The sequence below is a fragment of the Schistocerca cancellata genome, chromosome 2 (assembly GCF_023864275.1).
Source record: "Schistocerca cancellata isolate TAMUIC-IGC-003103 chromosome 2, iqSchCanc2.1, whole genome shotgun sequence".
Taxonomy (NCBI): Eukaryota; Metazoa; Arthropoda; class Insecta; order Orthoptera; family Acrididae; genus Schistocerca; species Schistocerca cancellata.
Genome location: NC_064627.1, coordinates 265,345,642 through 265,359,464, shown reverse-complemented (window position 1 = coordinate 265,359,464; position 13,823 = coordinate 265,345,642).

Sequence of the window (13,823 nt, the reverse complement as noted above, 5' to 3'; positions counted from 1 at the left end):
CCCCGATTCAGCAGCATTAGTGGCAGAACAACTGAGAGAAAATTTAGAATACATTTCACATAAATTTTCTCAGCACGTTATGGTCTTAGGTGGAGATTTCAATTTACCAGATATAGACTGGGACACTCAGATGTTTAGGACGGGTGGTAGGGACAGAGCATCGAGTGACATTATACTGAGTGCACTATCCGAAAATTACCTCGAGCAATTAAACAGAGAACCGACTCGTGGAGATAACATCTTGGACCTACTGATAACAAACAGACCCGAACTTTTCGACTCTGTAAGTGCAGAACAGGGAATCAGTGATCATAAGGCCGTTGCAGCATCCCTGAATATGGAAGTTAATAGGAATATAAAAAAAGGGAGGAAGGTTTATCTGTTTAGCAAGAGTAATAGAAGGCAGATTTCAGACTACCTAACAGTTCAAAACGAAAATTTCTGTTCCGACACTGACAATGTTGAGTGTTTATGGAAAAAGTTCAAGGCAATCGTAAAATGCGTTTTAGACAGGTACGTGCCGAGTAAAACTGTGAGGGACGGGAAAAACCCACCGTGGTACAACAACAAAGTTAGGAAACTACTGCGAAAGCAAAGAGAGCTTCACTCCAAGTTTAAACGCAGCCAAAACCTCTCAGACAAACAGAAGCTAAACGATGTCAAAGTTAGCGTAAGGAGGGCTATGCGTGAAGCGTTCAGTGAATTCGAAAGTAAAATTCTATGTACCGACTTGACAGAAAATCCTAGGAAGTTCTGGTCTTACGTTAAATCAGTAAGTGGCTCGAAACATCATGTTCAGACACTCCGGGATGATGATGGCACTGAAACAGAGGATGACAAGCGTAAAGCTGAAATACTAAACACCTTTTTCCAAAGCTGTTTCACAGAGGAAGACCGCACTGCAGTTCCTTCTGTAAATCCTCGCACCAACGAAAAAATGGCTGACATTGAAATAAGTGTCCAAGGAATAGAAAAGCAACTGGAATCACTCAACAGAGGAAAGTCCACTGGACCTGACGGGATACCAATTCGATTCTACACAGAGTACGCGAAAGAACTTGCCCCCCTTCTAACAGCCGTGTACCGCAAGTCTCTAGAGGAACAGAAGGTTCCAAATGATTGGAAAAGAGCACAGGTAGTCCCAGTCTTCAAGAAGGGTCGTCGAGCAGATGCGCAAAACTATAGACCTATATCTCTGACGTCGATCTGTTGTAGAATTTTAGAACATGTCTTTTGCTCGAGTATCATGTCGTTTTTGGAAACTCAGAATCTACTATGTAGGAATCAACATGGATTCCGGAAACAGCGATCGTGTGAAACCCAACTCGCTTTATTTGTTCATGAGACCCAGAAAATATTAGATACAGGCTCCCAGGTAGATGCTATTTTTCTTGACTTCCGGAAGGCGTTCGATACAGTTCCGCACTGTCGCCTGATAAACAAAGTAAGAGCCTACGGAATATCAGACCAGCTGTGTGGCTGGATTGAAGAGTTTTTAGCAAACAGAACACAGCATGTTGTTATCAACGGAGAGACGTCTACAGACATTAAAGTAACCTCTGGCGTGCCACAGGGGAGTGTTATGGGACCATTGCTTTTCACAATATATATAAATGACCTAGTAGATAGTGTCGGAAGTTCCATGCGGCTTTTCGCGGATGATGCTGTAGTATACAGAGAAGTTGCAGCATTAGAAAATTGTAGCGAAATGCAGGAAGATCTGCAGCGGATAGGCACTTGGTGCAGGGAGTGGCAACTGACCCTTAATATAGACAAATGTAATGTATTGCGAATACATAGAAAGAAGGATCCTTTATTGTATGATTATATGATAGCGGAACAAACACTGGTAGCAGTTACTTCTGTAAAATATCTGGGAGTATGCGTGCGGAACGATTTGAAGTGGAATGATCATATAAAATTAATTGTTGGTAAGGCGGGTACCAGGTTGAGATTCATTGGGAGAGTCCTTAGAAAATGTAGTCCATCAACAAAGGAGGTGGCTTACAAAACACTCGTTCGACCTATACTTGAGTATTGCTCATCAGTGTGGGATCCGTACCAGATCGGGTTGACGGAGGAGATAGAGAAGATCCAAAGAAGAGCGGCGCGTTTCGTCACAGGGTTATTTGGTAACCGTGATAGCGTTAAGGAGATGTTTAACAAACTCAAGTGGCAGACTCTGCAAGAGAGGCGCTCTGCATCGCGGTGTAGCTTGCTCGCCAGGTTTCGTGAGGGTGCGTTTCTGGATGAGGTATCGAATATATTGCTTCCCCCTACTTATACCTCCCGAGGAGATCACGAATGTAAAATTAGAGAGATTAGAGCGCGCACGGAGGCTTTCAGACAGTCGTTCTTCCCGCGAACCATACGCGACTGGAACAGGAAAGGGAGATAATGACAGTGGCACGTAAAGTGCCCTCCGCCACACACCGTTGGGTGGCTTGCGGAGTATAAATGTAGATGTAGATGTAGATGTAGATGAAAATGGTTTTGAAAGTAAGGGTACATTACAATATTCGTTCGAATAATGTTGACATTTTGTTAAAAATTGTGAAAACATTAGAAGACGATTCTGTGAATAGTGAATCGAGCGATGATTTTTGCTCTAATTAAACTCGATAACAAAAACACAGCACCCTCCTAGCCCAAAGAACACATTTATAGTTATAGCGAACACATTTACGGTTATAGCTTTCAGTGACAAAGATAAGGTAGTAAATTTTTTGGTTAAATGAAGGAGGGAAAAAATGCTTAAAATTAAGCAGTGTGCAAAGCCAGTTTCCTTTCGTAAAATACGAACGTGTACAAATGGAAGAAAGATTTACACCATGTATGAAATATGTTCTAACATGAAACTCGCAAAATTGTGAAGGAATAACTAATAGATTGGTTTATAACTACTCTTGAGAGTCATGGCACCGTTTCTGAGGGAGATCTTCGAGACTGGGTCCTCTGAATAGAAAATGAGATGAACTTTAATGATTTCCAGGGTTCTTTGACCAGGTTAAACGGATTCAGGAAATTATGTGGAAAAGGAAGCCGCCAAAATAGGAAATTTACTTCAAGTAAACGTGTAGAGGAGAAGGCATTAACAAGTAACACTATAGAGGAATTCGTAGCTGACGTGAAGACGAAGTTTCTTGCTGCGTATAAAGCCTATAGGCAGGCTTCGTACAAGAATGGCGTCCAGACCATTTCGTTCGCATAAAGCCGTGGCCGCTTGTGCGGGTCAATGAATGCTATTCAACAATGTCAGTAATAAGTATGAGTAGATTTCTGTCTCAGCAACTTTATATTCCTATTCATGAATCTCAAGGCAAATTAGGACAAAAATTTAGAAAAAAAGGACGATTTAATGACAAAGATCTTGTAAACGACGTAGAAAAATCTGGAAAAAATGGGGGAGAATAGTTTTCAACATTAGACTCAAAAAGTCTTCTTAGCAATTGCAAAAAATAATTCATAGATTTAGGGGATTGGGTTCTATAAGATATTCAGACGATACAAACTTCAGGTAAGTGGCCCGTCAAAGTACGATTATGTATATCCTGCAAGACAACCGCTGTTATCCCTATTACCTCCAGCGAGTGCAAGGATTATCAGCAACGGGTTTCCCTCTATGGGATGGATTTTGGCGATGGATCTTGCACCAGACCATCACGATTAAGGGATATCTGTCATCAGTCCTCGGATTTCTGTCATCAGTCCTCCACCGACGGACCATTGTGCTGATTACAGTACGCCGCGTCAGTGGTACAGCCTGCAACACACATGGAACCCACGGCAACTGGTTAGAGGAACTTCCATTCATCAGCGCCATCTACTGTGGCAACGATACATTTCGGGACAAATGTTCATATAATCTTTTTGCCTCCATTTCTAATCAGGAATCAGTACTTGCGGTTTGCCGGTTTCATTAATGTTTACCCTACATACAGAACAAGGTCACAACCAGTTCTTACTCCATCCCAGTTCTGTCTACATAATATTGTGAAGTGCATGAATTCATTAATTTTTCTTTTATCATCTGTGGTCTGTGTGCGGAAAATGTGGTTTTTGTCATCCAATAATAGTTGACATTTTTGTGATGACTGCAGGGAAGAAACAAGAAAGTGTTTCATTCTTACTAAACTATACATTCATTAGTTAAAACTTCCCGGCTGAGGGGTTCAAATGGTTCAAATGGCTCTGAGCACTGTGGGACTTAACATCTGAGGTCATCAGTCCCCTAAACCTCAGAACTACTTAAACCTAACTAACCTAAGCACATCACACACATCCATGCCCGAGGCAGGATTCGAACCTGCGACGGCTGAGGGGCCGTGGTCTATTTGTAAAACTACTTCTTCCTGACGTTTCGTTGCCAGTTGCAGGCAACATCTTCCGAGGTGAGTCAACGACTGGCTGCCAGGCCGTGGAGATCCCGTGTATAGGTCTATAGAGCTCATAGAGGGCACCACCATACGTCACGTGGGGCCAACTGTACGAAGGAGCAGATGGAAGAATAAAGTTTTACAGATCGACCACGGCCTCTCAGCCGGGAATTTATAACTAATGATGACGCCGGCCGCGAAAGCCTACACGTTAAGAAAGTATACATTATTCAACATTTATCATAAGAACTTCCGTATTGTTATAAAATATTTACTTCAGCAAATTAAAATTCCGATTGATGGCAGTCCGTCTGTAATGCAACATCAACAATTTCGCCGACGATATGAACTACAAGTTCTTAATAAAATTAATGATTTGAGACTTTTTGGTGTCGTTTAACTGCTTAAAATTCACATGTGTGAACTTTGAACTATGTGCTACGTTCTCTTGTCATGGCTGCGTCTGCTTGTACGCCGATTAGTCCACTGGACAGGTAGGGCTGTACAAACCGCCATTATAAGTGGTACAACATGCTGCAAAGAAGAGAAACTTAGACTTTTTTCTTGAATACTTACAATGCGGCTTAGCAGCAAAAATATTCACAGTGCACATTATCGGGCTACGCCATTTCCTTATCAGCCTTACGTACACCAGTCTGAGTAATACCCTCCCTGGCATAAGTCTGTAGAATTTGAACCAACTAGAGAAGGCACGTAATTTGCTTCCAGAACTATCATCTGTGTTGTCTGAGCGTTGAACTCGAAGAACCAAATGCTACCAGCATTGTGGCGACAACGTAAGTGTATCGGCTTTGGTGGACTCGTCATAATATCATTGTGAGTAGTAAGTGAGCGGATTCAGCGCTTTTGCAGATAATTTAACGACATTTTTTATTTTATTATAAACTTTTTCTTATAAAATTTCCTTCTTCACACACTAGCCACTTACTTACTATTTTTTTTTATAAACAGATGCAAACCATAAAAATAAAAAAACTTAAAAATTTTCAACTAAAATTCTGCAGCCCCAAACAGCTACACATCGAACTTTAGGTCATGAAATTCGTTATCATTCTTTTTAAGCTTCTTCCTTTCTTTATATTTATAGTTTAATGTCACCATTTTTAAAAATGGAAAGTGCTCAACAGTAAGCTATAGAAATACATGAACAAAATAACAACTACAGCTTCTATTGGAAGAGAAAGATAAAGAATGTCTACAATTAAATGATTATATGGACGCCATAAAACAAGATGAACAAAATATTGATATAAAGACTATCTTTATTAATGAATCAGGATTAAACTGCTTAATATTAAATTCAAAAAACAAGAAGCAAAAGCATTTATAGGTGCAGAAATCACTATACTACACTTTCAACTACTTTTTGAAAACAATCAAATTTTATGTCTTTTTTGCCTTTCTAATTCTAAAAACTTTTTTTTCATGCCTATTAAATTTCGTCCTCTATAAATTTCTACAACAAACAAAAGAAAATATTCCATAACAGAACTGTTAATTACAGAAAATTTGAATAATAATAGTTACAGATTTAATACATTGTACAAAAGATGTAGATAAAAAATTAGAAGATATTCAATAACCATAAGGCACTGTATCATAGTTATCTAAAACAATTCTTTTATCATACTCAAACGAAAATTATTTCTTAACTTGTTTGTTTACCAAAATTTTTTGTATCAATATCTCTTGTTATCTTATTGCATTCTAGCAGTATCTTTCCTTTAATTTCACTTTCTATTTACCTTCTCACTGACTCGCCATTCAACTTTTGAATATTTCTGTAATTTAGAGTAAAGCCTTTTACCTTCATTTCTGTCTTATTATTATTTTTCTCGTAATAAGAACTTTTTGGTCCTGTTGAAGCCCAATCTCTAATCCAGTTATTTCCTAAATCATCTTTCCATTCACCTAACACACAGTATTTTTACCATCATCTATATATACTACAGAATCAGTATCGATATATATGACATTTTTTCCTAGTTTATCTAACATATCATACAATCTAAGCCTTGCATTTGATGTAGTGAATGCAGCTATGAAAACATTCGTGGCTGCATTGTTTTCCATGTAAAGATCTTTGAAATTATACCTCATATGAACCATTTCTTCTGTAATAAAATTTGATCTAAGTTATCCAATTGATCATCCAACAGTATCTCATAAAAGCGTTGTAAATTGGTAACATATTGTGTTTGACTCATATTTTGCCTTTTTCCACATTTGTCCCATAATGAATTAACACAAATTTTAGCAACAGCTCGTTTTCCAGGATTTTCTTTTATTCTATCGATCCAAGTCAATATACAACTTCCATTTAACTGTTTTGATGTATTCTTCATCTGTTTCAAAATTATGTGAACTAGTTTCTAATTTTATTTTCATAAAGTCTTTCACATAATTTTTAAACAGCATATTGCTTTTATTTTTAAAATCCCATACTTCATAAACTTCTAAAACTTTATATCCTTTTTCTACAGCTTTCTTTACTTCATCAGTCATCCAAGTTCCAAGAGCTAAAGAACATAAATGTGGCTTTGAACTTTGTAGAAATTGTCAACAAGTAGTGGAAATTGGAAATCATAAATGTTGTATGCAACCTGTATTGCAAAAAGGTGGTATCTGTGAAAGAAAATTTGGTGAGGAATTTATAGTGCAAGGTTGCCCAAACTGTAATAAAGAAGGTTGCTATGTTAATGGAGAATTCCAAGATTTTTATATTTGCCAGTGCTTCGAATGTAATGAAATAGTTGGTGGTAAAGAGTTTAAATGTTGTAAGAAAAGCTTTCCAAAGAAAGTGAATTGTACTTATACTGAGAGATACATGTGGTTTGATTATGAAGCAACTGAAGAAACTGGAACATATATTCCAAATCTCGTAATTGTTCACAATTTTAAAGGTGATACTGTTTAAAAATTTAAGACAAATGATGAATTCTGTAAGTGGATGATACCTGAGAAAAACAAGTATACCACATTCATAGCTCACTATGCAAAAGGTTACGATTTCCAATTCATTTAGAAGTACTCTGTTGAAAATACAATAAGACCGTATACCATCTATGCAGGAACTAAACTAATGTTGTTGGAAATCAAACAGTTAGGAATAAAAATTATAGATAGTAGTAACTTTGTACAATGTCCACTTAGTAGTTTTCCAAAAACTTTTGATTTGAAAGAACTGAAGAAAGGCTACTTCCTACATTTATACAACATGGTAGAAAACGAAAACTACATAGGACCTATTCCTGATACTGAATATTACTGTGTTGACACTATGAAACCGAAAGACAGAGAAGCATTTCTCAAATGGCACAGCTCTAGAGTTAAAGAAAATTATGTGTTCAAAATGAAGAAAGAAATTAACGAGTATTGTAATTCTGATGTAGATATATTAATCAGAGGTTGTTTGGAATTAAGAAAACAGTTTCTCGAAATTTGCTAACATTGATCCATTCTGTTATTTGACTATTGCTGGCATTTGTATGGCAATTTACAGATCGAAATAACATACATCCGAATACAATTGCTGTATTGGATAAAGAACAGAAGGAAAATTACAGTAAACAATCGATAGCTTGGCTAGATAGTTTAAACAACAATAAAATCTCGCATGCTCTTAATGGTGGAGAAGTCAGAATCGCTGGAGCAAAAGTAGATGGATTTGACAAAGAAACTAATACTGTTTATCAACACCATGGATGCTTTTGGCATGGATGTAAAAATTGTTTCAAAGGTGAAACAATTAACAACATTAATGAAGAAACAATGGATGGTCTTTATCAAAAGACATTGAGAAGAAGTGCAGAAATACGAAATGCTGGATACAGTCTAGTAGAAATGTGGGAATGTGATTGGGTGAACACAACAGAATATAAAAAGTTTAAACAGTTACCAGAAGTTATTGAACCATTGAATCCAAGAGATGCATTTTATGGTGGACGAACCACTGCAATAAAATTAAGAGCTGAAACGATTGGTATGAGATCAAAAATAAAATATATTGATGTATGTAGTCATTATCCTTCTGTGCAATATTATGATTATTATCCTAAACAACATCCAAGGAAAATATATAGACCAAGATATTATCCTAAAAATTGTTATGGCTTAATAAAATGTAAAGTGTTGGGTCCAAGAAGATTATATCATCCTGTTTTACCTGTATGCATGCAAATCGATAAAAATGAAAAACTATTGTTTCCTCTGTGTGTCAAATGTGCAGAAGAACAGCTATGTAAATGCAATCACAGTGATGAAGAAAGAAGTTTTATTGGAACTTGGACGATTGATGAAGTAAAGAAAGCTGTAGAAAAAGGATATAAAGTTTTAGAACTTTATGAAGTATGGGATTTTAACAATAAAAGCAATATGCTGTTTAAAAATTATGTGAAAGACTATGAAAATAAAATTAGAAACTAGTTCACATAATTTTGAAAGAGACAAAGAATACATCAAAACAGTTAAATGGAAGTTGGATAATGACTTGGATCGTGATAGAATAAAGGAAAATCCTGGAAAACGAGCTGTTGCTAAAATTTGTGTTAATTCATTATGGGACAAATGTGGACAAAGGCAAAATATGAGTCAAACACAATATATTACCAATTTACAACGCTTTTATGAGATACTGTTGGATGATCAATTGGATAACTTAGATGCAAATTTTATTACAGAAGAAATGGTTCATATGAGGTATAATTTCAAAGATTATTACATGGAAAACAAAGCAGCTACGAATATTTTCGTAGCTGTATTCACTACATCAAATGCAAGACTTAGATTGTATGATATGTTAGATAAACTAGGAAAAAATACCATATATATCGATACTTATTCTGTAGTATATATAGATGATGGTAAAAATACTGTGGAAACAGGTTGTGTGTTAGGTGGATGGACAGATGAATTAGGAACTAATTGGATTACAGATTGGGCTTCAACAGGACCAAAAAGTTATTATTACGAGAAAAATAATAATAAGACAGAAATGAAGGTAAAAGGCCTTACTCTAAATTACAGAAATATACAAAAGTTGAATAGCGAATCAATGATAAGGTTAATAGAAAGTGAAGTTAAAGAAAAGATACAGTTATAATACAATCAGATAACAAGAGATATTGATACTAAAAATTTGGTAAACGAACAAGATAAGAAATAGTTTTAGTTTCAGTATGAGAAAAGAATTGTTTTAGATAACCATGATACAGTGCCTTACGGTTATTGAATATCTTCTAATTTTTTATCTACGTCTTTTGTACAATGTATTAAATCTGTAATTATTATTATTCAAATTTTCTGTAAGTAACAGTTCTGTTATGGGATATTTTCTTTTGTTTGTTGTAGACAGTGTATTTTCAACTTAACATTTATAGAGGAAGAAATTTAATAGACTTGGATAGAAAGTAGTCAGAAGTAGGAAGGGAAAAAGACATAAAATTTAATTGTTTTCAAAAATTAGTTGAAAGTATAGTAAAATGATTTTTGCACCTATAAATTCTTTTGCTTCTTCTTTTTTGAATTTAATATTAAGCAGTTTAATCCTGATTCACTAATAAAGATAGTTTTTAAATCAATGTTCTGGACGTTTTGTTTTATGGCATCCATACAATCATTTAATTGTAAAAGACATTCTTTATCTTTGTCTTCCAATTGAAGCTGTAGTTGTTAGTTTGTTCATTTAATTCTACAGCTTGCTGATGAGCACTTTCAATTTTTAAAAATGGTGACATTAAACTATAAATATAAAGAAATGAAGAAGCCTAAAAAGAATGATAACGAATTTCATGATCTAAAGTTGGATGTGTAGCTGTTTGGGGCTGCAGAATTTTAGTTGAAAAATTTTAAAAATTTTTATTTTTTATGGTTTGCATCCGTTTATAAAAAAAATTTAGTAAGTAAGTGGCTAGTGTGTGCAGAAAGAAAGTTTATAAGAAAATAGTTTATAAGAAAAAGTTTATAAGAAAATAAAAAATATCGTTAAATTATCTGCAACTGCGCTGAATCCACCCACTTACTACTCTTGTGCAAACGCTCCGCTTACGGCTCGACAGCAAACGCTAAAAGGACTGGCTGTATAGTAGTCAGATGTGCTGTAATACCACTTTCAAATATGCTGGATCATTGTCGGAAAGAGAGGCTGCACAATATCGACAAGTATAGCGTCGATCAGGCCGTGAAGGCACACAAGAAGCGTCGTAAACGTCCGATATGCGATAGACAAGGAACGTACGAATGGCAGCTTGAATAAACAACCCTCAGAATATACTGGTTGCTACAGTCAGTTCTATGAAAGGCTTTTCAGCTCCACAAAATAGCTCTGAGCACAATGGGACTTAACATCTGAGTCATCAGACCCCTAGAACTTAGAACTACTTAAACCTAACTAACCTAAGGACATCACACACATCCATGCTAGAGGCAGGATTCGAACCTGCGCCCCGGACTGAAACGCCTAGAACCGCTAGGCCACCGCGGCTGGCTTCAGCTCCACAGCTGGTTCATCTATTCCTCAGAGACTCACATGAAATGACTTTCTGAAGACATTAAACGCGATGCCGACTGAGTAGACAATAATTACAACTTGTGGTATTTTCACAACGACGTTTAGTCATGTACATGCTCGATTATTCAAATAATGAATCAAAAAGAAGATCCCCTTAAGTAAGCAACTCTTATTTTCCTACATATGAATTTGAAAAATATCTACCTTTGAATTTTGAGTCATTTGTAATTTTTTTTTGCCAGGAAGTACTGTATTAATGCCTGTGTGCATAATTTGTAATCTGCATCCGCACGTTGCGTTTAGTTAGTTGTGGTTGCCCTTATCCTTCAGCCTTTGCGCGTTCCTCAATGGTAAACTAGAGAGCGGAGGGACGCAATGTTAAGACACTACACTCGTACGCTAGAGGGCGAGGCTCAAATCCCCTTCCAGACATCCAGCTTCATTTTTCCTGTGATATAACTAAATCGCATGAGGCAAATGCCGGAGCGGTTCATTGGAAGAGTGCGGCCAAATTCCCTTCCAATGTAGCCCTAATCTGGGCTAATGTTCTCCCTCAACAAGACGCTAAACCCTAGTCCTTTCTACTCATCGAACTGACTGAACCGTATCATCAGGAAACAACTGACTAGCTTATGCGAGGGACCTTGGTTCTTAGGTATAAGCGAAGATACAATTCACTTGCACAGAAGTTTGGTGCACAACATGCTATGCAAGTGATTGCTATCCTTGTTGATAATGTTTGGTTTCCTAAGAACTAGCGACCCTTGCAGACGCAAAGCACTTGTTTCCTGAAGAGGGCGAAAACTAGTTAGAAATAAACAAAAATCAGTAGAACAAAACCAGTGTACCTGTTATTAAACCTTAAGAAATTGTGATGGTGGTCCGTCTTACACGCTGGGGCGTTAAAATCAGAGAGTATAAGAGTAATGTGTATGTGTAGTGTAAGTGGCTTCGACGCTCGGGTGTTCTTCATCACCACCGATAACGTTAACAAAGATACTACTCATATCATAGTCAACTTCAGCCACAATATTCGCAGTTCATATTTAGGCACGTGGGCCCCATCGAAAAACGAAAATGCCTCACGACATTTACATTTAGTCACTCCAAGTGGTCACTCCATACAGTGGGCGATTAGCTGGCGAACTGTCGCCATTTGAACTCCCTTACCCTGAACAGCACATTGCTCCTGAATGGCGTTATCTCGCTACGTTACATCCATAGCCACCACAATACTGCCGGTCAAACGTGTCAGAGATTGCATTAAAACACACACATTTCTGTCTGTAATGAACCATCAAGATTCAGAATGGAAAAATTGCCTCTTTACTTTTACTTTCTTCCGCTTTTGTCACTTGGTAAGTTGCGTTGGTAGAATGCTGTTGCACTGGATATATACTCGCAAGCTTGTCTTATTTTATCTTTAGCAATATAATAAATTCAGCAAAATAATTAAACAAAATCGTGTTACGCCATGACTATTAAATCAGAGGATCGCAGCTGGAATCGGTCAACACGATACAAATAAGCTCACCAGACAACGTATTGGTCACCCCTTCAAAAGATCGCAGTGGTCGATTTGGAGCGCTGTGATTGGTGTATAACCCGCAGCAGGAGGTCATATGGCCCTAGTACTGCCCGAAAGTATTCCCTGGCGCTTCTGGCGCTGCGTGCATAAGCAGTCAACTTGTGGTTGATGAATAACTCTAAACATCAGGCCAATAGATTGTTTAAATGGTGAGTTCTTATTTTTTCTGAGGATAGTAACAAGATTGTAGCTTATGTAATTATAACCACAGCAGTGTTTCAATTATGCACACCAACGTAAGTAATTTTGGCGTTCCTCTTATTTATATCCTTCAATGTACGTTTAAGTACAAAAGAGTACTTTAAAGAAGAATGATTCATATACATACAAAGTTTACGTGCTTGTCACTGTTAAAATCCTAACGGTAGTAATAACGACAAGCTAATATCAATCTCTGACTTACATGTTAATAAATATATGCAATCCGCAACGTCATAGCTGGCATTCAGAAACGAGACGCAAGATATTCGTATTCTCTCGCTCGCTACGCGCAAACCGGTAGTCCTACAGAAAAATGAACAGAATCTTTTTGTAGGAAATTGAATGTAGCTAAATTTTGTACTGGGACACGTTCTCATTGGAGGCTGTAGATTTCGGTGTTACTCAAAAAAACATTCAAAAGGGGCCTTCAAACGCATGCCTACTCTCTCGCTCAGCCCCGCTGATGAAGCACCCGCTCCTACCTCCGTACAAAAAGTTTCAACTCCATGAATTATTTCCCACATTTGACCTTATTTGTACTTCATTCACTGGCCTCGTTACGCCACCGGCTTAGTCAAGCAATTAAAAATTGTAAAACTGACGTCTGTATAAATTGTGTTCAACGCTTTTGTGAATCTTAACAGCAAAAAAAAAAAATTACATCGTTGTATTGCTCAGGCCGTCTGACTACAAATCTACTGTGCTTCCAAGGACCGAGTTTGGATCGAATTGCCTATGCAATTAGTTCCCGCGTAAAGTTTACAAAGTCGTATCTCTTTGTAACTCTTCAGGCTTTCCCGGCGAGATCTTGACATGTGTCGGGTCTACTGCCGGATGTTTGTGTCGCTCTGGCACAATATTTCGGCCCCGAGTTACGTGGCAACGAGTTACGTGGCTGAAATATTGTGCCAGAGTGACACAAACCCGATTATTCCACATGTCGTTTTTCTTTCATTACCCTCAAGGGCAAGTTTAAATTAATAACGATAATGAAGCCCACGCCTACTACAGTAGTACAAGTTTATATGCCAATTAGCTCTGCAGGTGATGAAGAAATCGATGAAATGTATAATGAAATAAAAGAAATTATTCAGGTAGCGAAGGGAGACGAAAATTTAATAGTCATGGG